Source organism: Narcine bancroftii, chromosome 6, assembly GCF_036971445.1.
Source record: "Narcine bancroftii isolate sNarBan1 chromosome 6, sNarBan1.hap1, whole genome shotgun sequence".
NCBI classification, from domain to species: domain Eukaryota; kingdom Metazoa; phylum Chordata; class Chondrichthyes; order Torpediniformes; family Narcinidae; genus Narcine; species Narcine bancroftii.
In genome coordinates, this window is record NC_091474.1 from 141,741,231 (window position 1) to 141,765,456 (window position 24,226).

At 43.2% G+C, this 24,226-nt stretch overlaps 1 long non-coding RNA gene across 6 annotated transcripts in view; it reads left to right on the forward strand.

Moving 5' to 3' along the window:
• Positions 1-24,226, forward strand: part of LOC138736542 (uncharacterized) — a 492,063-nt gene that overhangs the window by 139,666 nt on the left and 328,171 nt on the right. For all 6 annotated transcript variants that reach the window (XR_011340383.1, XR_011340380.1, XR_011340379.1 and 3 more), the window contains one exon: positions 10,774-10,915. This is a non-coding gene — a long non-coding RNA (uncharacterized lncRNA). The remainder of the gene's footprint in view (positions 1-10,773; positions 10,916-24,226) is intronic.

A 24,226-nucleotide genomic window follows, 5' to 3' on the forward strand; every position in this document is an offset into this window, starting at 1 on the left:
CACGGCACACGAACCATGGGTGTAAAGGGTGGGGCCAGTGCTGTGCGCACTGCACTCCACCTAAAAGCTCCTTTGCGCAGGCCTGAGGACAGGTCACGTCATCCCCATCCACATCCTCCCCCTCCACGTCCTCCCCCTCCACGTCCTTCCCCTCCACGTCCTCCCCCTCCACGTCCTCCCCCCCACGTCCTCCCCCTCAAAAGATGCTCACAAACTCAAGCTAGCATGCTGGAACATCAGAACCATGCTAGACAAGGCCGACAGACCTGAACGTCGGTCTGCCTTCATTGCACATGAACTACTCAGACTTGACATCGACATTGGCGACTTCAGGGGTTTTTAACGAGGCTCTAAAGGCTGACAACTGAAAAGTGGCAAAGCAGCAGGTATGGATGGAATCCCCCCAGAAGTCTGGAAGGCTGGCGGCAAAACTCTGCATGCCAAACTGCATGAGTTTTTCAAGCTTTGTTGGGACCAAGGTAAACTGCCTCAGGATCTTCGTGATGCCACCATCATCACCCTGTACAAAAACAAAGGCGAGAAATCAGACTGCTCAAACTACAGGGGAATCACATTGCTCTCCATTGCAGGCAAAATCTTCGCTAGGATTCTACTAAATAGAATAATACCTAGTGTCGCCGAGAATATTCTCCCAGAATCACAGTGTGGCTTTCGCGCAAACAGAGGAACTACTGACATGGTCTTTGCCCTCAGACAGCTCCAAGAAAAATGCAGAGAACAAAACAAAGGACTCTACATCACCTTTGTTGACCTCACCAAAGCCTTCGACACCGTGAGCAGGAAAGGGCTTTGGCAAATACTAGAGCGCATCGGATGTCCCCCAAAGTTCCTCAACATTGATTATCCAACTGCACGAAAACCAACAAGGTCGGGTCAGATACAGCAATGAGCTCTCTGAACCCTTCTCCATTAACAATGGCGTGAAGCAAGGCTGTGTTCTGGCACCAACCCTCTTTTCAATATTCTTCAGCATGATGCTGAACCAAACCATGAAAGACCCCAACAATGAAGACGCTGTTTACATCCGGTACCGCACGGATGGCAGTCTCTTCAATCTGAGGCGCCTGCAAGCTCACACCAAGACACAAGAGAAACTTGTCCGTGAACTACTCTTTGCAGACGATGCCGCTTTAGTTGCCCATTCAGAGCCAGCTCTTCAGCGCTTGACGTCCTGCTTTGCGGAAACTGCCAAAATGTTTGGCCTGGAAGTCAGCCTGAAGAAAACTGAGGTCCTCCATCAGCCAGCTCCCCACCATGATTACCAGCCCCCCCACATCTCCATCGGGCACACAAAACTCAAAACGGTCAACCAGTTTACCTATCTCGGCTGCACCATTTCATCAGATGCAAGGATCGACAATGAGATAGACAACAGACTCGCCAAGGCAAATAGCGCCTTTGGAAGACTACACAAAAGAGTCTGGAAAAACAACCAACTGAAAAACCTCACAAAGATAAGCGTATACAGAGCCGTTGTCATACCCACACTCCTGTTCGGCTCCGAATCATGGGTCCTCTACCGGCACCACCTACGGCTCCTAGAACGCTTCCACCAGCGTTGTCTCCGCTCCATCCTCAACATCCATTGGAGCGCTTACATCCCTAACGTCGAAGTACTCGAGATGGCAGAGGTCGACAGCATCGAGTCCACGCTGCTGAAGATCCAGCTGCGCTGGATGGGTCACGTCTCCAGAATGGAGGACCATCGCCTTCCCAAGATCGTGTTATATGGCGAGCTCTCCACTGGCCACCGTGACAGAGGTGCACCAAAGAAAAGGTACAAGGACTGCCTAAAGAAATCTCTTGGTGCCTGCCACATTGACCACCGCCAGTGGGCTGATAACGCGTCAAACCGTGCATCTTGGCGCCTCACAGTTTGGCGGGCAGCAACCTCCTTTGAAGAAGACCGCAGAGCCTACCTCACTGACAAAAGGCAAAGGAGGAAAAACCCAACACCCAACCCCAACCAACCAATTTTCCCCTGCAACCGCTGCAATCGTGTCTGCCTGACCCGCATCGGACTTGTCAGCCACAAACGAGCCTGCAGCTGACGTGGACTTTTTACCCCCTCCATAAATCTTCGTCCGCGAAGCCAAGCCAAAGAGAAAGGCTGTGTACGGCCCCTCACCCCAAGACATCGACTCAGACTTGACTCAGACTTGACATCGACTTGACACCTCTCTCAGTGAAGTCCGCCTTGCAGATGTAGGCAGACTCCAAGAACGTGGTGCGGGCTACACACTCTACTGGTCTGGCAAGCCTATGGATGAACGACGCCTATCTGGTGTAGGCTTCATGGTCAAGAACTCCATTGCCTCCAAACTCGAAAACCTCCCGAGAGGCCACTCGGACCGGATCATGTCCATGCGACTCCCCCTTCAAAACAAGCGTCGCATCACCCTCATCAGTGTCTATGCTCCAACCCTCCAGGCGGAACCAGCAGAAAAGGACAAGTTCTACACTGACCTGCGCAACCTCATTCAACGCACCCCTACAGCCGACAAGGTTGTCATCCTTGGCGACTTCAACGCTCGCGTCGGCAAAGACTCAGAAACCTGGCCAGGAATCCTGGGCAAGCATGGTGTCGGCAAGTGCAACGGCAATGGGCACCTCCTGTTGGAGCTCTGCGCAGAACAGCGGCTTGTCATTACAAACACCCTTTTTCAGCAGAGGGACAGCCTGAAGACTACCTGGATGCATCCCCGATCCAAACACTGTCACCTCCTGGACTACGTCCTGGTGCGAGAAAGAGACAAATGAGATGTGCTCCACACCAGGGTCATGCCCAGCGCGGAATGCCACACTAACCATCGGCTGGTTCGCTGCAAGCTCAAGCTTCACTTCAAGCCAAAGCCCAGGAACAGTAAAGCCCCCAGAAAGAGGTTCAATGTTGGAAACCTGCAGTCAGACGAAGTGAGAGGAAACTTCCAGGCAAACCTCAAAGCAAAGCTCGAGGATGCAATCTGCCTCATGGACTCATCCCCTGAAACCCTCTGGGATCAGCTGAAGAGTACCATACTGCAATCCACTGAAGAGGTACTGCGCTTCTCCTCCAGGAAAAACAAGGACTGGTTTGACGAAAACAGCCAGGAAATCCAGGAGCTGCTGGCAAAGAAGCGAGCTGCCCACCAGGCTCACCTTACAAAGCCGTCCTGGCCAGAGAAGAAACAAGCCTTCCGTTGCGCATGCAGCCATCTTCAGCGCAAACTCCAGGACATCCAAAATGAGTGGTGGACTAGCCTCGCCAAACGAACCCAGCTCAGCGTGGACATTGGCGACTTCAGGGGTTTTTAACGAGGCTCTAAAGGCTGTGTACGGCCCCTCACCCCAAGTCCAAAGCCCGCTATGCAGCTCAGACGTCAACGTCCTCCTCAGCAACAAGATCTCCATCCTCAACCGATGGTCAAAATCTCTTTTCAGTGCCAACCGCTCAGTCCAAGATTCCGCCCTGTACCAGCTCCCTCAACAGCCCCTAAGGCTAGAGCTGGATGAGGTCCTCACCCGGGAAGAGACATATAAGGCAATTGAACAACTGAAAAGTGGCAAAGCAGCAGGTATGGATGGAATTCCCCCAGAGGTCTGGAAGGCTGGCGGCAAAACTCTGCATGCCATACTGCATGAGTTTTTCAAGCTTTGTTGGGACCAAGGAAAACTGCCTCAGGACCTTCGTGATGCCATCATCATCATCCTGTACAAAAGCAAAGGTGAGAAATCAGACTGCTCAAACTACAGGGGAATCACGCTGCTCTCCATTGCAGGCAAAATCTTCGCTAGGATTCTCCTAAATAGAATAATACCTAGTGTCGCCGAGAATGTTCTCCCAGAATCACAGTGCGGCTTTCGCGCAAACAGAGGAACTACTGACATAGTCTTTGCCCTCAGACAGCTCCAAGAAAAGTGCAGAGAACAAAACAAAGGACTCTACGTCACCTTTGTTGACCTCACCAAAGCCTTCAACACCGTGAGCAGGAAAGGGCTTTGGCAAATACTAGAGCACCTCGGATGCCCCCCAAAGTTCCTCAACATGGTTATCCAACTGCACGAAAACCAACAAGGTCAGTTCAGATACAGCAATGAGCTCTCTGAACCCTTCTCCATTAACAACGGCGTGAAGCAAGGCTGCGTTCTCGCACCAACCCTCTTTTCAATCTTCTTCAGTATGATGCTGAACCAAGCCATGAAAGACCTCAACAATGAAGACGCTGTTTACATCCGGTACCGTACGGATGGCAGTCTCTTCAATCTGAGGCACCTGCAAGCTCACACCAAGACACAAGAGCAACTTGTCCGTGAACTACTCTTTGCAGATGATGCCGCTTTAGTTGCCCATTCAGAGCCAGCTCTTCAACGCTTGACGTCCTGTTTTGCGGAAATTGCCAAAATGTTTGGCCTGGAAGTCAGCCTGAAGAAAACTGAGGTCCTCCATCAGCCAGCTCCCCTCCATGACTACCAGCCCCCCCACATCTCCATCGGGCACACAAAACTCAAAACGGTCAACCAGTTTACCTATCTCGGCTGCACCATTTCATCAGATGCAAGGATCAACAACGAGATAGACAACAGACTCGCCAAGGCAAATAGCATATTTGGAAGACTACACAAAAGAGTCTTGAAAAACAACCAACTGAAAAACCTCACAAATATTAGCGTATACAGAGCCGTTGTCATACCCACACTCCTGTTCGGCTCCGAATCATGGGTCCTCTACCGGCATCACCTACGGCTCCTAGAATGCTTCCACCAGCGTTGTCTCCGCTCCATCCTCAACATTCATTGGAGCGACTTCATCCCTAACATCGAAGTACTCGAGATGGCAGAGGCCGACAGCATCGAATCCATGCTGTTGAAGATCCAACTGCGCTGGGCAGGTCACGTCTCCAGAATGGAGGACCATCGCCTTCCCAAGATCGTGTTATATGGCGTGCTCTCCACTGGCCATCGTATCAGAGGTGCACCAAAGAAGAGGTACAAGGACTGCCTAACGAAATCTCCTGCCACATTGACCACCGCCAGTGGGCTGATATCGCCTTAAACCGTGCATCTTGGCGCCTCACAGTTCGGCGGGCAGCAACCACCTTTGAAGAAGACCACAGAGCCCACCTCACTGACAAAAGACAAAGGAGGAAAAACCCAACACCCAACCCCAACCAACAAATTTTCCCCTGTAACCGCTGCAACCGTGTCTGCCTGTCCCGCATCGGACTTGTCAGCCACAAACGAGCCTGCAGCTGACGTGGACATTTACCCCCCTCCATAAATCTTCATCCGCGAAGCCAAGCCAAAGAAGAAGACAGCGTCTGCAGACTTTCGTGTTTCACAAGAAACCACTATGGTTCATGTTGTATCATCTGTCATTGAACCTTCAGAGAGTATTCTTCATTTACTTTCTCTGTGCAGATAAGGTTTTGCTCTCTGCTTTCTCAAGCTTCAGCAAGTTCCTAGTTCTGCACGTGACTGCATTCAACTTAATCTTAACAGATCCAACTGACTTAAAGAGAGTGTCTACATTTATGCAATGCCTTTCACATTTCCAACATGTTGGAAAGTCCACAACGCCAATGAAATGGTCTAAAATTACAAATTCAGCCATCTCCAACGTTAGTTAGCTTGTTTATTTGGATAACACTGGCAGTCAGTTTAATTGCTGAACAGTGAACACGTAATACCTAAGAATGTAAGAGTATTTAGAAGATTATAGTATGATTTACCCAAAATGGTAGCTTGATTTTAGTATCCTAGGAACCCTAAGCTAGCGAGACAATTTGACAGGCTTCCAAACTTTGTCCTCTAATTCAGCTAACAGAATATTTCTAGTTTTATAGGTCCATTTTTAATAATTTTAAAATGAATCTTGATAAAGGAAGTGCTGATCAGACGAACATTTTGTCTCTGTTTTGGTAAACATTATTGTGGAAAATCTCTGAAGGACAATAAAATACACAAAGGAAGGTAAAGCAAGTAGCTCTGATGGCAATGAGGTTCGGAGGGTACTGTCATTAAAACTAATAAGGAACCTATTCAGCATTTAACATTTAACAGTCAACTGAAGTTGGGTATCGCTGGTAGCTAGTACTGACTTGACAATGAAAGCTTAATATCTCCCATTTCATTATCCCAGTATTTCCTGTGCACATAATGTGAGACTAATGAAGCAATCACAGGATTATATTTAATAATGTTTACCACAGAGAAGTGTGAACAGTTCATATTTTGCTTGGAATCACATAAAGTATACAGCACCTCGTTAGCTCAATTACTGTACAGGGGTTCTAAGAACATAGGACATGGAATCAGGGGTTGGTCAATAGTAAGATTATAGCTAGTTTCATTTTGGACAACTGCACGTTCCTTTCTGTTTCCCACAATCTTTGATTTCCCCTATAAACTAAAAATCTGCCAATATTAGCTTTGAATATATTCAATAACCCATTTCTCTGGTGCAAATATTTCTGAGGGAATATTCCCTTGAGGGAAGAAATTCTTCCTCATTCCCATCTTAAAAAGGCTATCATTTAGATCCCTTTGTTCTCTGTATCTCCAGTAGGTGGAACACCTTCTATGCACCTGAAAACCTTCTGTGACAAACCTCAGCCCCTCTCCAATTTGCGAAACGTGAGCAACACTGAAGAGTAAATGAAACTGCTAGCACTGCCGGAGCTGCTGTTACGGCAGTGCTGCCACTGGTGTGGACCCACGGAGAGCAGGGTGCAGAGACACAGCGTTCCTGTGGGGTCCAATTGCCCAGCCCAACTGCCTTCAGCTCCGTACAGGCTTTAAATGGCCTGTTAATGGAACTGACCATGGATTTATTCAAAAATTCTGCGATTGCAGGGTCTGCTCCCAAGATGGAGGCACCTCAGATCGGTTGCAGACTCCAGGGAAGCAGAGGATTGCTGCAGGGCACCAGAAAATAAGGAAGCCACCTCTTGTTTGATCAGGAGAAGCAGGGGAGATGACCCATGGGACAGTGACCATGGCGGCAGACCAGTGAAAGGTTCTGCGGCTGAAAAACACACCGGCAGCAACTCAAGACGAGGAACCCATGCGTGCTGTGGGCTGCTGGTGACTGCAATCAAAGGACTCACACTTGGCTGTGGACTGCAGGAGACTCGCTCGAGACTGGCTGAAGGTGGTACCAGGTATCAGAATCAGGATGTGAGAGGGCGCTGAAGGTTTCCTGATTATATTGGAGGTTCAGATCTGGAGCATGAGCTGCCAATGGCTTGGGCTGGAGTTTGTGAGGCTGGGAGTTCTGTAAGAGCATTGGAGGTGAATCCACAGACACTAGGGAACTCTGGGGAACTCTCTTTTGCTTCTCTTTGACTGTAAGAGATGCTTCAGGCAATTTCTGCGGATGGCAAATTGTTGTCTGCCATAAGGCAAGCTCCTTTTTATATTGCATTTTTATCACATGACAATAAATGAATCTTGAAACTAGTGAATATTTTTGATTTAATAAGGCCACCTCTCATTCTCCTAAACTCCAATGAGAGGTGATCAAAACTGCTCAATCGCTACACGTTAATCACTTCATCTCAAAAATCAATTAGATGAACATTAACCCTCTTTACACAAGGAGGCCAAACCTTATTCAGTTGGAGAAAGGTTTCCCTGCTTCCATTTTCTATTTGCTTGCAAAAAAGCTAACATTCCACTTCCTTTGATCATTCTGGGGCACCTGAAGATGATAGTTTATTGTGATATGCGTCAGTACACTATACATATGTACTAAAATTCTTGCTTGCTGCAGCTACACATAAAATAGGCCAACAATCCTCTGTGCAAACCTTCCTGTATGGGGCACCCAGATTCCTCTGCAGAGCAGTATGTTGCAGTATCTATCCATTTACACAATGTTCTGCTTTTTCATGCTGGCTTCATTACATTTTCTCAATGGCCAGAACTTTTCCCCATTCACGTATCCTATCTAACTATCTTCACAGACACTGTGATTGATCTCTTCTCAACTTCGTTGCTCAGCAATTTTTATAACTTCATTAGGCTATCTGGAAAATAGAGCTCATTATCCAAATCATTAATGCAGATTGTAAACTGTCGATTCACCTGGCACTCTGCCATTTACAAAGCGTTACCTATATAAGTGGCCCATTTGTTTCATTTTTGGTTTCTGTTAGCTATTTTTTCTATCCATATCGAAATGTTGCACCAAATGCCATGCGTGTTGTGTCTTTTGGAAATTCAAATAACTATGTTTTCTAAATTTCTTCCACAATTTTGGTTACATTCTGAGTGATAATAAATTTGTTCAACTTGATTTCACTTTGATGAAACCTTTGAAATCCAGGTACAGCATAATGTTGATAAATGTAAACAGCAGTTCTTGAAACATCAAATCCAAGGATATGATGGGCAAATTTTAACCTGTGTACTTTGCTCATGCTGTAGTCCTTTTAAGGACAATCATTTATCATTTACCCCAAATTTAGCTCTCCGTTAATAAATAAAAACTCATCTGACATTTGCGATGAATAAAATGCTTTTTGTTGTCTGTGAGAAGTTAAAATATGATTGACTTTACCTTGCCAGTACTATGAACAAAATCATATATAACATTCATTTGTGGTAATACAAATGAATTCTTTTGGGAGCTGCAGGCAATAAACCTATTTGAGATTTCAATTCTTTTCAACAAAAAGAGAAAAGACCTCATGGATGTCTTACTAAATCATTGGTTTTTTTTAGATCTGATGTAGTTTCATGTATCACACACTGAAATTGTTACTTCAGATGATAATAATTCAGCTTTTCCTGAGCCAGATAGATGAAATATCACTTACAACACTAAAATCTAAATACAGACAAGAAGGGAATACTATCAGTTTTCCCATTGAAGACAAGACAGACAAAGGACAAGACATATAAGATACTCAATTACCAGTAAAACTGCTTTGAGTAAGCTTGCATTAATTACCAGTAATCCATGTGAAAGGATCATACAGGAAATGGAGAGAATAGTGTCCATTCAGCAAGAAAAGTTGTATTTCTTGGGCTTGTCATGAAGGATTTTCTTTTTGCGAAGCATCCAATGTCAAATAATGTCATTCCTCCACAATGATAAAAGAAAAGGAGTTGACCCTCTATCATGAAATTCTTTGAGTTAGAGACCTGGAAATATGAAATAATTCATACTGATCCAACAATAGGAGGTGCTCCCTTCAACTTTGCAAAATTGACCACAGCAGCTTGTCTGAAACTCTCTTGTATTAATAAAAAAGAGATTAAGTTTCCATTAAGTTTCTATCTGGAAGAATGTAGATCAATTACTTGTCTTTATATCTGATTCATGCCATGGTTAATCAATTTATTTATAGTGTGAAAACATTTTTGATATTTTATGTTACGGTCTGAAGGAAGATTTCTCTTTAACCACCACAACTATACCCATACAATAATTATTTTTAAGAGCCGAAGAACAATTGTTAATTGTTGCTTGTTAAGGAAAGGATAGGATAATTCATTGGGCTATAAATCCATAAATGTTAATGAGAATAAGAGTGGGTCACGGCATAGCATCTTGTTTGTAAAACGCACTCAATGCTGGTCTGAACCATCAGATTGGATAATGAACTCAAATGAGTTTTCAAGTCTGCAACCTCCTGATTCAAAGATAAGATGACACAAATTGAACCAAATTGGCATTAAACTTAGTGATGCAAAGGTCAATAACCAATGATTCAATCACGTGAGGAATATTAAAAAAAATCTGTAATAATATTAAGGTCGTACCATGTAGAGATTGCTTGCTAATTCTCCCACAAAATCTTAACATTTGGGAGATATTTCTGGTTGACAGAACAATACTGTAACTGCATGTATGTTAGGGACACAGTCAATGAACAATTACATCTTGTGAAATATGCAGTATTTGGATTCAAATTTTTATTTAATAAATGTAATATCTTCTGTGCAGTTTTTCAATAACTAAGCAGTGGTTCAAATGCACAAGAATGGAAAATAGGAGCAAGAGAAGATCATTCCTCCCTTCAAACCTGCTCTACCATTCAACATAATCACAGCTGATCATATAACTTCAGTACCTCTCTCCTGGTTTCTCTCCATATCCCTTGATCCCTTTAATCAATAGGGCAAAATCCACTGCCCTTTGAATATATCTAATGGAATGTCCTCAACAACTTTCTGTAGGACCTGGCAATTTGAGAAAGATAAAGGATGCTGGTCTATTCAGTAATCACCATATCTTGGCAGGAGACAAATGAAACTAATCAAACAAATGACATTTGGATCTGTTGTAACATTGTTTCTGGTCATAATCTTGTATTAAGATTTATATGATCTCATTATGTTTTGTTTAGAATTGTCCTTCATAAGTGTAATCTCTTTTTTAAAAAAGGAAGCGAATACATTTCATGGTCCATTGGAAGTTCAGGGCACATAGCCCAGTTAAAATGTGATTGGTAGATCAAAATTTATTATGCTGTATGTATGAAACTCTCTATGCCGTGACCCACTCTTATTCTCATTAACATTTATGTATGATTTCACTTGCTTTCAATTGTTTGAAATGGAAATAAAAAGTAATAAAGTTAACTCTTGACACCTTAACCAACTATCAGGAAGTATGCACAGAAAACATTTATTTACATTTACAGTATCACCTTGACATATTCAGTAGGAAGTTTATTGGCATCAGTTGAGAATTTTCTTGGCAACTTCTTTAAAGGCTCCCAGTAAACCAGTTGCTCATGACAGTTTTATTGCTCTTATTTCCAGTGCCCACGTGCCACTCGGATCTTTTTCACTGGTCTCTTTGGCAGCTGGATCCACCAGGCAAGATTTTCAGTGATATTTCCAAGAGTTGTGTGAATTTGAATCCAGATGAGTTCATGGAACCTGAAACCTGGGACAAAAATCTGTAAGAAAAAAAAGACTTTGGATTTGGTTTCAAGTTATTATTATAATCTCTCAGCTGGTTTAAGAGAATATTGATCTAATTTTTAGAAAAGTATAATATATGTGGAATTGGTTATGTGCTTAAAAGTTGGTTTATTCATCCTATTTCTGCATTATACTTTTGATCAACTCTGTTCTGTGTTCTTGAGCTACAGTTAGAACCATGGAATCATAGAATACTACAGGCAGAAACAGGCCATTTGGCCCTTCTAGTCTGTGCCAAACTATTGTCTATGTAGCCCCACTGACCTTCACCCAGACCGGATCTCTCATCCATATATGTGTCAAAAGTTTTCTTGAATGTCAAAATTGAGCCTGCATGTGTGAAGCAATTCCCTCCAATATTCCCTTTGAACTTTTCCGCTTTCACCTTTAACTCATGTCCTTGTTTATCTCTCATCTTACCTCAGGAGAAAAAAAATCCTTGCATTTACTTTATCTGTATCCATCATAATTTTGTGCACCTCACCCCTTAACCCAAGTCCTCTTGATTGTATCTCATCTAACCTCAGTAGAAAAAGCCTGCTTGCATTTACTTTATCTCTACCTCCTCTCCGTCCGCAACAAAAGCGACCTCCCCATAGCCAACCATCTCAATTCTGAGTCACATTCTCAAGCTCATGTGTCTGTCCATGGCCTTTCACACTACCCCACCCTAACCACTCGCAGATTGGAGGAACAACACCTCATTTTTCGTTTGGGCACCCTCCATCCCCAGGGCATGAACATTGAGTTCACTGCATTCCACTAATCAGCTTGCCTTTCCCCCCTCCCCCCTTTAACTAGTCATTCCTGTTCCTTTCTTTCTCCACCTACCCTTGAACCTTTCCTGCAGTCCTCCCCCCCCTCCACCTATCATCTTCCACCCTCACCACCCCTCCCCCACCTTTCACCTTTTTTTCAGACATCTCTCATGTTCCCCTACACCGTGATGAAGGGCTCAAGCCTGAAATATTGGTGATGTATGCATAAAGGCACTGTTTGACCTGCTGAGTTTCTCCAGCAATTGTGTTTTTTTTTGCTGATTCAGTTTACTACATTTTTATCCAGATCATTGATATAGATGAGAAACAACAATGGGCCTAACACTGATTCTTGAGATACCACTAGTCTCAGGCCTCCAGGCAGAGAGCCAACCAACACTACCACTCTCTAGATTCTCCCGTAATGCCAATGCCATACTATCTCACCACCACAAACGCCGACCGACTGAAACTTCCTGACTAACCTCCCATTTGGAGGTTTGTCAAAGGCCTTACTAAAGTCCATGAAGACATTATCCATGGCCTTTCCTTCATTACTATTCCAGGTAACCTCTGGAAAAGTCATGGCTTTATGTGTGGTAGGTCAGGTTTAACTAGTCAGTCCCTTTCTCTCCAAATACATGTATGTCCAATCTCTTAGAGCACCTTCCAATAATTTAGATTTTACTGACCAGCCTATAATTTCCTGGATTATTTTTACATCCTGAGAAGCAGCGGCAGTTAGAATTTAAAAAGGGGTGAGGTAGCAGCTAGAAGCTGATTGGAGGAAGAAGCTGAATATCACTATAAAAGTGAGGGACTGTGTTGCATCATCGGAGGTAAGAGGCGAGGGATAGTAGGAGTTGAATTAAGAAAGGGCCACCCAAAATGGATTCAGTGGGTAGGCACTGGTAAGGGCAGATTTTAGAAAATGTTCATTTTCCTCTAGTCATAAACAGTGGGAATGGCAGCCAGGATAGGGGGAAAACTCCTTTTACAGAATGTGGGTCGTCAGGGAAGCCAGTAGTATCCCTGATTACTTCATTTATGAGAAATGCATCCAGCTGAAGTATCTGAGTTAAGGATTCGGAGCTGGAGTTGGATGAACTCTGGATGATTTGGGAGCCAGAGTGGGTGATACACTGGAGTTACAGGGACACTATCACACCTAGGAGGCAGAAGAAGGGTAGATGGGTGACTGTCAGAAGAGGGAAAGGGAACAGGCAACAGTTCAGGGCATTTACATGGCCATTCTCCTCAATAACAAGTGTACCATGTTGTGGGTGAAGACCTTCCAGGCAAAAGCCGCAGCAATCAGGTCTCTGGCACAGAGTCTGGTCCTGTGGCTAAGAAGGGAAAGGAGGAGAAGAGGTGAGCTGTAGTGATAGGGGATTCCATAGTAAAGGGGAACAGATAAGAGGTTCTGTGGAAGTGATCGGGTATCCTGGATGGCATGTTGCTTCCCAGATGCCAGGGTCTGAGATATCTCAGATTAAGTTCATGGCATTCTCAGGAGGTACGGTGAGCAGCCAGATGCCATGGTCCATATTGGGTCCAATGACATGGTTAAGAAGGGTGAGGAGTTCCTGCAAGGAAAGTTCAGGGAGTTAGGCATAAGGTTGAAGGACAGAACCTTTAGGGTAATGATGTCAGGACTGCTACTCATGCCAAGTGCTAGTAAGGTTAGAAATAGGAGGGTTATCCACCTTAACACGTGGCTAAAGACATAGTGCAGGAGTGAGGGCTCTCTTCCAGTAAAGGTGGGACCTGTTCCTACAGGACAGCTTGCATCTGAATTGGAGCAGGACTAATATCCTTGCAGGGAGCATTAGCTAGTGCTGCTCGGTGGGTTTAAACTAGAACTGCAGAGGGATAGGAACCAGAGGGCCAGAGCAGATAGAGGCGTCAAGGAGGGAAAGATAATGTGAAAATTTAATGACTGTTAAAAGCCAACAGTTTTTACGTGGTGGAAATTTTATAAAGTGTATCTATTTCAATGCAAGGAATATTGTAGGAAAGGAAAACAAGCTTAGAGCATGGACTGGTATGTGGAATTATGACATTGTGGCCATTAGTGAAACTTGGTTGCAGGAGGGGCAGAACCGGTAGTTCAATGTTCCGGGCTTCCATTGCTTTAGACGCTATAGAACAGGGGTGGGGGGGGGGGTGTAGGGGGAAGGAAAGGGGGAGGTGTGCCATTGCTTATCAGGGAAAATATCACAGCTGTGGTCAGGCAGGACAGACTAAAGGGCTCATCTACTGAGGCCATATGGTTGGAGCTGAGGAAGAGGAAAGGTAATGACCACACTCATGGAGTTGTCTTATAGACCACCAAATAGTCAGCAAAAATTGGATGAGAAAATCTGTAGAGAGATAGCAGACATCTGAAGGAAACATAAAGTTGTGATAGCAGAGATTTAAGTTTTCCACATATTGACTGGGACTCCCACACTGTAAAAGAGCTGGATGGCTTGGAGTTTGTCAAATGTGTTCAGGAAAGTTTTCTAAATCAATATATAGAGATACCAACTAGAGAGAATACAATATTGGATCTTCTTTAAGGGAATGGGACAGGGCAAGTGACAGAACTATGTGTAGGGGAACATTGTACGTCCAGTGATCATAATGCCATTAGTTTCAAGTTAATTATAGAGAAGGATAGGTCTGGGCCTTGGGTTGAGAATCTAAATTAGAGAAAAGCCAATTTTGAGGAAATGAGGAAGGACCTAGAATGCGTAGTTTGGGATGAGTTGTTTTCAGGTAAGGATGTGCGAGGTGAGTGGAGGACTTTCAAAGGTGAAAATTTTAGAGTACGGAGTCTGAATGTTCCTGTCAGAATTAAAGGAAGGTTAGAAGGCATAGGGAACCTTGTTTTATTTTAATATTTTTATTGAGTTCAACATATTAGTCCTACATACAAAGTCAACTAATATAGCAAAAAAATATCATATTGTGGACATATCACAAATTAATATGAATGTAATTCAAATCCATCTATATTTGTTGATTTAACATTATTTCTTTAAACTAATTCTGGATAGAAACCAATTGAGTTCATTATACCAATCCTTGTTCAAAACACAGAGTACTGAAATAAAAAGGGGTAAGGGCCAAAAGCAAAAACAAAAGTACGTCATCTGTGCCACATCCCACTTTTTTGATCTCAATCGTTTCCCTGCTGGGATGGGTTGTTTCATTTCCTGTATTCCGATGGTGTGATATTATATCTGTGTACTGTCTTAAAGCAAATAAGGGTGGATAAGTCCTAAGGGGCTGACAGGATATTCCCTTGGACCTTGAGGGAGGCTAGTGTAGAAATTGTAGGGGCTCTGGCAGAAATATTTAAAATGGCCTTTGCCACAGGGGTGGTGCCGGAAGATTGGAGATTAGCTCTCATTGTATCGTTGTTTAAAAAGTCTCCAAAAGTAACTCTGGAAATTATACGCCGGTAAACCGGATGTCAGTAGTAGGTAATGTGGTGCACTGTTAGACAGAATCAGACACACACAAGCCAAAAACTGAACAACAGGCTTTAATCCACAAAGACTTCCACAGAGCCAGGCTGGTTGTGGCTGCAGCAACTCAGTGTGAGGCCTCAGGAGGCCGGTGCAGGCTTATATCCCGGAGGGTGATTGACACCTGACTGGGTGGGGCTTGATCTATTCAGGTCGACTGATTGGCAGCCGGCCAGGTGTTGTCCTGTCCCCTTACACTCCTGCAGGTACAGAGGTTGTCCCCTGCAGTAGGCTGCTGGTGTATCACCACAGGTAAATTATTGGAAGGTGTTCTAAGAGATCGGAAATACAATTATTTGGATAGCCAGAAACTGATTTGCGATAGTCAACATGGCTTTACATCGTAAGTCATGTTTAACCATCTTTTCAAGTTTTTTGAATAGGAAAGTCAACGAAGGAAAGGCTGTGGATGTAGACTGCATCGACTTTAGTAAGGTCTTTGACAAGGTCCCACATGGAAGGCTGCTCATGGGAAGTTCAGATGCACCGTGCTCATGGTGTAGTAAACTGGATTCAACAATGACTGGATGGGAGGAGCCAGAGAGTAATGGTGGATGATTGCTTATCAGACTGGGGGCCTGTGACTTGTGGTGTGCCTCAGGGATGGTGCTAGGACCATTGTTGTTTGTTGAATATATATCAGTGATCCAGATGATAATGTGGTAAATTGGATCAGCAAGTTTGCAGATGACACTAAGACTGGAGGTGTTGTAGGCAGTGAGGAAAGTTTTCAAAGCTTACAGAGAGATCCAGACCAGATGCAAAAAAATGAGCTGAAAAATGACAGATGAAATTTAATGTAGACAAGTGTGAGGTATTGCATTTCTGAAAGATGAACTAAGAAAGGACATACACAGTAAAAGGTAGGGCACTAAGGAGTGCAGTAGAACAGAGGGATCTGGCAATACAGATAAATAATACCCCAAAAGTGGTGTCACAGGTTGATAGGGAAGAAAAAAGAGTTTTTGGCATATTGGCCTTCATAAATCAAAGTACTGAGTGTAATAATAGAGTGCTAGTAATAATCCTGACCACTAGAGGGAGGTAGAGATTCCAAGAATTGGGACTAAAAGGCCACTGTTCTGGAGGAAGTAAATTCAAGATCTCACCCTGTCAGAACAGGGGATGGTCAAATACTGAGGAGGAATTGAAAGAGCCTGCTGAAAATGCAAGAAATACTGCAGGAACAGACAAATGGAGAGGATCCAGCCTGCACAGCAACAGATGGAGCACTACCAGTGCTAGACAGTAGTGGACCAGCAGAGCCGCACAAAGACCTGCATCAAAAGGATCCACATGTGTTATCAAAGCACCTGACGGATTTAATCTCTAAAAGAAAAAGGGCTGCACACTTAAAAAGTTTGTTCTGCTGGTGTTTGTGTTTTTGTCTCTGTTTAACTTTAAATTGAAAGGAATACTGTATTAGTGTGTCATGTTGTTAGATTAAACATCTGAAGGAGAGGGGATGTAATAATACAGTGCTAGGGATAATCCTTACCACTAGAGGGGGTCAAAGACAAGTGTTGCAGCTAGGAATAGATTCAAATTGGATGTCTCCATGAGTCGTGAGTACTTTAGCTAATAAAGTATAGCTGTTAAAAAAGAACCCAAGTTTATTTATTAAAATAAAAGAAACATCACACTGAGGAGTTGGGATGTTATGGTAAAGTTGTATAAATTTGTGAGTCTAAATTTGGAGTATTGTTTGCAATTTTGGTCACCTAACTGCAGGAAATATATCAATAAGATTGAAAGATTGCAGAGATGAATTACTACGATTTTGGCTGGACTCCAGGAAATAAGTTACAGGGAAAGGTTAAACAGGTTATGGCATTATTCCCTGGAATGTAGAATGAGGAGAGATTTGATAGAGGTATTTAAAATTATGAGGGGGATAAACAGAGTAAATATAGATAGACTTTTTCTACTGAAGGTAGGTGAGATACAAACCAGAAGACACAGGGTAAGAGTGAAGGGGGAAAATTTTGGGGGGAAAGTGAGGGGGAACTTCTTCTCACAGAGAGTGGTGGGAGTGTGGAGCTGAAGTAGTTCATTTTAACATTTAAGAAGAATTTGGACAGGTACATGGATAGAAGAGGTATGGAGGGCTATGGACTGGAAGCAGGTCAGTAGGACAAGGCAAAATCAAAGGTTTGGCATTGCCTAGAAGGGCCAAATGGGGCCTGTTTTTGCACTGTGGCGTTCTGTGGTTCTATGGAACAACATGAGCTCCCCTCCAATCTTCTGGCTTGTGGAGTCTCACTTGTGGCTAAAGATATATTACAGATATGTGCCAATCCCCCTGAAATTTCTTCATAGTTTGAGGGGATACCTTATCAGGACATGTGGATTTATTTATCTTTATTTGCCTTAAGATAGCAAGCACCTCTTCCTCTTTAATCTGCATGGGTTCCATGACCTCACTGCTTGTTTCCCTCTCTTCCTTAGACTACAAGCTCAATACATAGTCACCACACTCTGGTCTTCAAGAGGATCAATGTTATATTTAAATTTAGACGTATAGCACAGCAACAGGCCCATGCTGCCCAAATATTACAATTAACCTACTGCAGTGTGGATGGTCATGTGACCTCTTCAGTGAGCCTGTGATTGGAAATGACCTGGCCTGCCAATTAAGGGTTAGAGCTGCCCACCTGTAAGGCTGATATTTGATTGGTGCTCTGTGTGTCAATCAATTGTTACATCTTCCCCCAGCTGAGCCTGTTGTATGATTGGTCTGACCCAGTCACAAGATTGGGTCCTGCATGGAAAAGCCATGCATGGAGCCTGTTTGGACTTTTTTTTTGCTGCTGCCTTGAGACCATCACTGAAGTCCAAGCTGCCGGCCACGGCCACCTGCAATGGGCCTGTTCCTGGGTTGTGGTAAATGCTGGAAACTATGATTGTTGATAACCCATATCGACTTGATTCTCTTTGAACCTGTTGAACCTATTTCTGAAGGCAGTACCTGCAACCCCCATACTTTTGCTTACTATCCTCTTTTGCTCTTAATGTTACCTGTAGAACTCCTTAGAATTTTCCTACATCTTGTTTGCCAAAACAACCTCGTCTTTTTTTCAAGCCCCTCCTAATTTGTTTTTTTTTGCATTTTTAATATTCTTCAAGTGCATCATTTGCTTCTTGTTGCCTATACCTGCTATAGACCTTTTTTTTTTAAACCCGATCCCCAATATCCCTTGAAAACCAAGGTACCCCATGCCTGTTAACTTTGCCTTCAATTCTGACCAGAACATAAGAACGCTTTCTCTCAAAATTTCACCTTTGAATGCTTTCCACTTACCAAGCATCTTCTTGCCAGAAAACAATCTGTTCCAATCCAGGCTTTATAAATCAGTTCCTCAAAATGGGTCTTTCTCCAATTTAGAATCTCAACCTGAGGATCAGATCTATCCTTAACCATAATTATCTTGAAACTAATGGCACAATGATCACTGAACCTCAAATGTTCCCCCAAATACACTTCTGTCACCTGTCCTGTCTCATTCCCTAATAGGTCATCTAGTATTCCACTCTTTAGTTTTTTAATTAACCAAAAATATACTTTATTCACAATAAATTATTATTATCTGTTCAAAGTCTTTTCACACCCATAATGTCAGTCATATTGCTACATTCTCATCAATGTACATTGTTACATTTGTTCTCTCAATACACTCTTTTAAACCATTGTGGCATCTTCTTGTTTCATCCCCATCTGTCGGTTGATCTTAATCCCTCAGTGCCCGGTAATGGGAGGATCTCAGACTGTAGTTCTTCCCCACAGTGCCTTGCATTGGTTTTACCAAGCCTCAGTGCGTCCCTCAGCATGTACTCCAGCAGCCTGGAATGTGCCCATTGGCAGCATTCCCTCATTGACATCACTGCATGCTGGAAGACCAACAGGCTTTGGGAAGATCAAAGAGCATCTTTCACCAAGTTGATGGTCTTCCAGCAAGTCTGGATGTCTGCCTCCCAATGTATCCCTGAGAACATTGGGTAGATCAGAGTACTCTGTCACACTGCCACTGGGGTTGAACCATGACATAGTCCCTTGCATCCTTCTCTTTGCGAGTCTGCATTTAGCAAAGAGGTGGATGGCAGTCTCCACTCCACCGGTGTTATCTCAAGGACAATGTGCATAGTGGCTGCTGTTCCAATTATACAAAAGGGATCTATCTGGGAGGGTTCCTCTCACTGCCAGCCAGGCTAGTGTGTGAGCTCTTGCCAATGAGGCATTCCACCAGATGACCTGGGAGATCTGATCAGGGAACCATCCCATCGAGTCATTATCTCTGTTTCTTCAGGATGTTCCATGCCTGATGGCCTTGTGGTCAAAGGTGTTGTTCTGGAAAAAACTTTTCCATGGAGGATAGGTGGTGTGGCAAAGTTTTGCAGATGACAATGAGGCCAGGCTTATCCTTCGCAATATCTGGGACAGGTAGAACCTCAGCACATAGCGACACTTGTTGCCCTTGTACTTTGGATCCATACACGTGATGCAGTCACACATGAAGGTGGTCATCAGGATGAGAGTACGTTGGCCATGCTCCCACTGTCAGGTGTCTTGTACATGGCATGGATTATCCATTTTTGACCCCCATATGGATTGGAAAACTGCGCTGGTAACTGCCAGGATGGAAGTAAGGTGGATGGGCCACACCTGCACCACATTCTGCAGTACCAAAGGCATCTTGTACCTGATCTTGTACCACATTATTGAGAGAAAGCACTGTACTCACAGACCCAAATTTTGGTGAACCTTTGAGATCTGCTCCAACCAAGTCATGTCACATGCTTCAGCCCTTCTACACCAGGACTGCAGAACCTTCAGGTAATCAGATCTGATTGTGAAAGGGATGGCTGAGCGGTCGGACCAGTTACTGAAGAGCTTTGCCTCGTCTTTTTTCTGGTTTACCCTGGCTCCTGATACAGACTCAAAATTCCTGCATATGCTGGTCAGTTTCCAGACTGATCCTGTATCTGAACAGAAGAAAACTATGTCGACCATGTACAGGGAGGCCTTGAACCTGAGTGCCTCCTCTGCCTGGCAACATAGCTCCTCTTATCCCCTTGTCCTTCCTAATGGATTGGGCAAAGTGCTCTTTGAAGCATGCAAATAAGACTGGAGATAGTGAGCAGCCTTGCCCAAGTGCAGATTTGATGAAGCAGCTATCTGTTTCCCACCCATTGATTTGGACTGCAAAATGGATATTTGTGTAGAGCAGTTTAATCCAATTGTGCATTCCCTTCCCAAAGCCCATTTTGGAGAGCATATCTATCATGTATGTGTGTGATATCCAGTCAAAAACCTTTTTCTGGTCTAAGCTGACCAGGCAGGTGTCAACCACCATCCTCCCTATCCACCCTCCCCCCTCACACTTCAAGTTGGCATTGGTATCCTTGAGGAGTATAAGGCTGTCAGACATCTTCCTGCCTGGAACCATACAGGGTTTGGTCTAGTTGGATCTCATGTTCCAGGGCAATCTTGACTCGATTGGGAGTCCATCAGCTCCCCCAGAGAAATTGACTAATCCAGACATTCTTGCTTGCTGTCATCTAAGACCTCCTTGACAGAAGAGAGGAAGGTTTGGGAGGTCATTCTATCTATAGCCTTCCTGTCATTGATTTTAGCATAAAAGGATCTGCAGTTCCTCTGAATGCCTATCTACAAGGATGTGACTGAGCTATCCTCTTCTTTAAGGTTGTGGATCACAGAGCTCCTTCTGTGAATCTTTTAGAAGAAGAAACATGAGCACATCTCATTCTGCTCCAATATGCCGACTCTGGATTGGAATATGATCTTGGAGAACTCTGAGAATAGCAAGGTTTGCTGGCTCTTCACCTCTTGGGAATCCTCCCTCACATCTGCCCCTCTCAACTGTAGAAGGAGGAGTTGCTACAGGTCATTTTGGGGTTGGCTCAGTTCCTGTTGCCTCTGACTTGCTCTCTGAGGATAAAGAACCTCTTTATGTTCTCCTTGGTTGTTCTCTAGTTACCTCTATATATTGATTCATAAGACTTTCCTGAACACATTTGACATTCATACCACTTTAGGTAATCCCCATGCCATCGGTGCTCTGTGATTAGTAAGGGATTGCTTAAGAAGGTATGTGAGTGGGAAGGAAAAGTTGAAGAGTCACTGCTCTAGACCCCATTCCCTTACTAATCACAGAGAACCCATCCAGCCTTTTTACAATGTGGGTTTCCCAGTCAATATGTGGAAAGTTGACGTTATCTTGTATCCCACTTTATGCTTCCTGCAGCTGTCTGCAATCTCTCTGCAGATTTGCTCTTCCAATTCTTACTGACTATTGGGTGGTCTATAATACAACTCTATTAATGTGGTCATACCATTCCCATTGCTCAGTTCCACCCATATAGCCTCAGTAGATGAGCCCTCTTGTCTGTCCTGTCTGAGCACAGCTGTTACATTTTCCCTGATTAGCAATGCATTCCCTCCCCCTTTCATCCCTCCCGCTCTATCTCGCCTGAAACAAAGGAAGCCCAGAACATTGAGCTGAGTTCATACAAGTCTGCTTTATTATCTGGTATAATTCAACTTAAATGATCAATAGACCTGGCCTTTGGGATAATTCCCACTGCATATTATGAAGATGGGATAGATAAACTGGCAGGATATTCACTCATCTTTAAAAGACTTGGCCAAAATGTAAAAGTGAGTTAAAGAGAAGAGTTTTTTGGAAATGTTCTTGAATGCCTTGCTGGAAAATGTGAATAGTAACTTGCTAAAGGGAAAACAGACCATGGGGTTATTGCTGAGACTTGGCTGTTAGTAGGAAAGGAATTGAATCTTGACTTGAAAAAGCAACACTCTCAACACTACAGGGAAATGGTGATCGAGATGACAGTTCTTTCAAAGAGCTGGCACAATCATGAACTTTCTCTTTGTGTTGTGTGATTCTCTTTTTCTCTGGGGTCATTTTAAATTTACTCACTTAGGTTTTGACAGGCAACTGGGAAATTACAATGACCTGAAAGATACCACAAGCCAGGCTGTTAGGTCTTCAAAGGACATCCGTGTGTGGGGATATACTGTATTAACTCTATCCACAGTAGTTTGTGAATGCAGAATTTTTCTTGAAGATCCAGATGCACAATGTCAATCAGTTTCCCACCAGGCCAACCTGGCACTGCAGCCATTCATGGAAAAAAACAATGTAACATTTTTATGTGTATGTTTATCTACTTGTTCAACTGGAAGGAGCCGGAAATTAATGGGCATCTACTCTCCCACCATTGGTTACAAAGGCCTCTGTAGGCAGGTCCGGAAGCCAAGCCCATGGTTCGGTAGGAACCTTCTGAACCACGCAAATTACTGCTAAATTCTGTGATTTCCTAATGGAAACTTTGACAATGTTTAACCGAGGCTTGAAAAAAAAATTGATGCAGTGAACTTTGAATCAACACAAAAAAACTGCTTGACTGAAAATTTGGGAATTAATAATGGAAATTGGTCTTCTGTATAGAGAATATAAATCATCTTAGAAATGGTATAAGTGAGGAATTCAAAGGGAGGGAAGATGCAAGGGAACTGATCATCACAGGAAACTGGTTCAGAGCAAATAATTGAATTTAAACCATCACGTCACAAATGACTTGGATTTTAGGAGCCATCGCTAAATGTGCTGGTAACATCTTCTTGTGAAGAAGATGGAAAAAAGCTACAAAAGAACAGAGATGAGGTCCACAGGCAAAGTCTGACAAGTGAAGTATAATACAGGAAAATTTTTAATTGTTCCTTTTGGCCGAGAAAAAAACCCTAAATAGCCAAAGTTTGCAAATCTCTGTACCCTATTCCATGGTATGCAAAAATCTAGTATACAAATAAATCTAGTCATGAGGAAAGTGAACAGAATGTTATTGCCCTGCTGCAACTGTGTTCCAAGGTGTAGAGGTTATATTTTACTTGCATAGCTCGTGATGAGACCACTTCTAGAGTACAGTGTACAATATTGCCATCAGAATAATGCATGGAGTGATACATTGCATCATTCAAAATGTATTGCAGTGAAAACCTGGGAACCTTTAAGCAAGATCTCCGTTATGAGATAAATCATCAAAAATACAATCATTTATCTTTCTTCAGCAGTGTGCTCTCTCACCATTATTGCTTGATATGCTTTGCAATGCATGGTAGTGCCGGATTGATTATTCATACTTAAAACATCAAAAAATTCACAATGTTATATTTAAACTTTTGCATCCACTTATTGATAAAAATCTAATTACTTGGAGAGAAATTAATGCAAAATATCAACTTGCTAAAACATGGAGAGAAAGCAAGTGCCGGGAGAGCTCAGCTGACTTAATAAATCTGTGAAGAGGAAAATTGAGTCAATGCTTCGAATTCATAACATTTCATGAGAACCAGAAGGTTGTTTGTTTCTCAATTTGTTTTGTGCAAATAGAGTAATGATAAAGATGTGATGCATAGTGGCAGGAATGAGTAGAAAGGTAAAGTCTTCAATAAGTGGCAATATTGCTTTCAAATATATTGGCATTTGAATACTCTCTTTCATGACCTTAGGAAGTTCTCAACTGATTTACAACCAGTCAAGTACTTTAGATGTGAAATTACATTTCAGAATCAGAATTTATTGTCATGAACAAGTCACAAAATTTGGTGTTTTGCAGCAGCGTCGTAGAGCAAACATTCCTATTATGAACCATATTACAATTTTTATATAAATAGTGCATGAAAAGTAAGGCAGAGTCTTTGGTTCATTGATCATTTAGGAATCTGATGGCAGTGGGGAAGAAGCTGTCTGAGTGGTTGTACCTCCTTCCCATTGGTAGAAGAATGAATAAGGTATGGCTTGGATAGTGGGGGACTTTGAGAATAGAGATTTTTTTTTAAGACACCGCCTCATGTAGGTTTCCTTGATTGAGTGAAGTTTAGTGCCTGTGATATCGCAGGCTGGATTTTTTTTCTAATCCTGAGATTTGGCTCCTCCATACCAGCCAGAATGATCTCCATGGAACATCTGTAGAAGT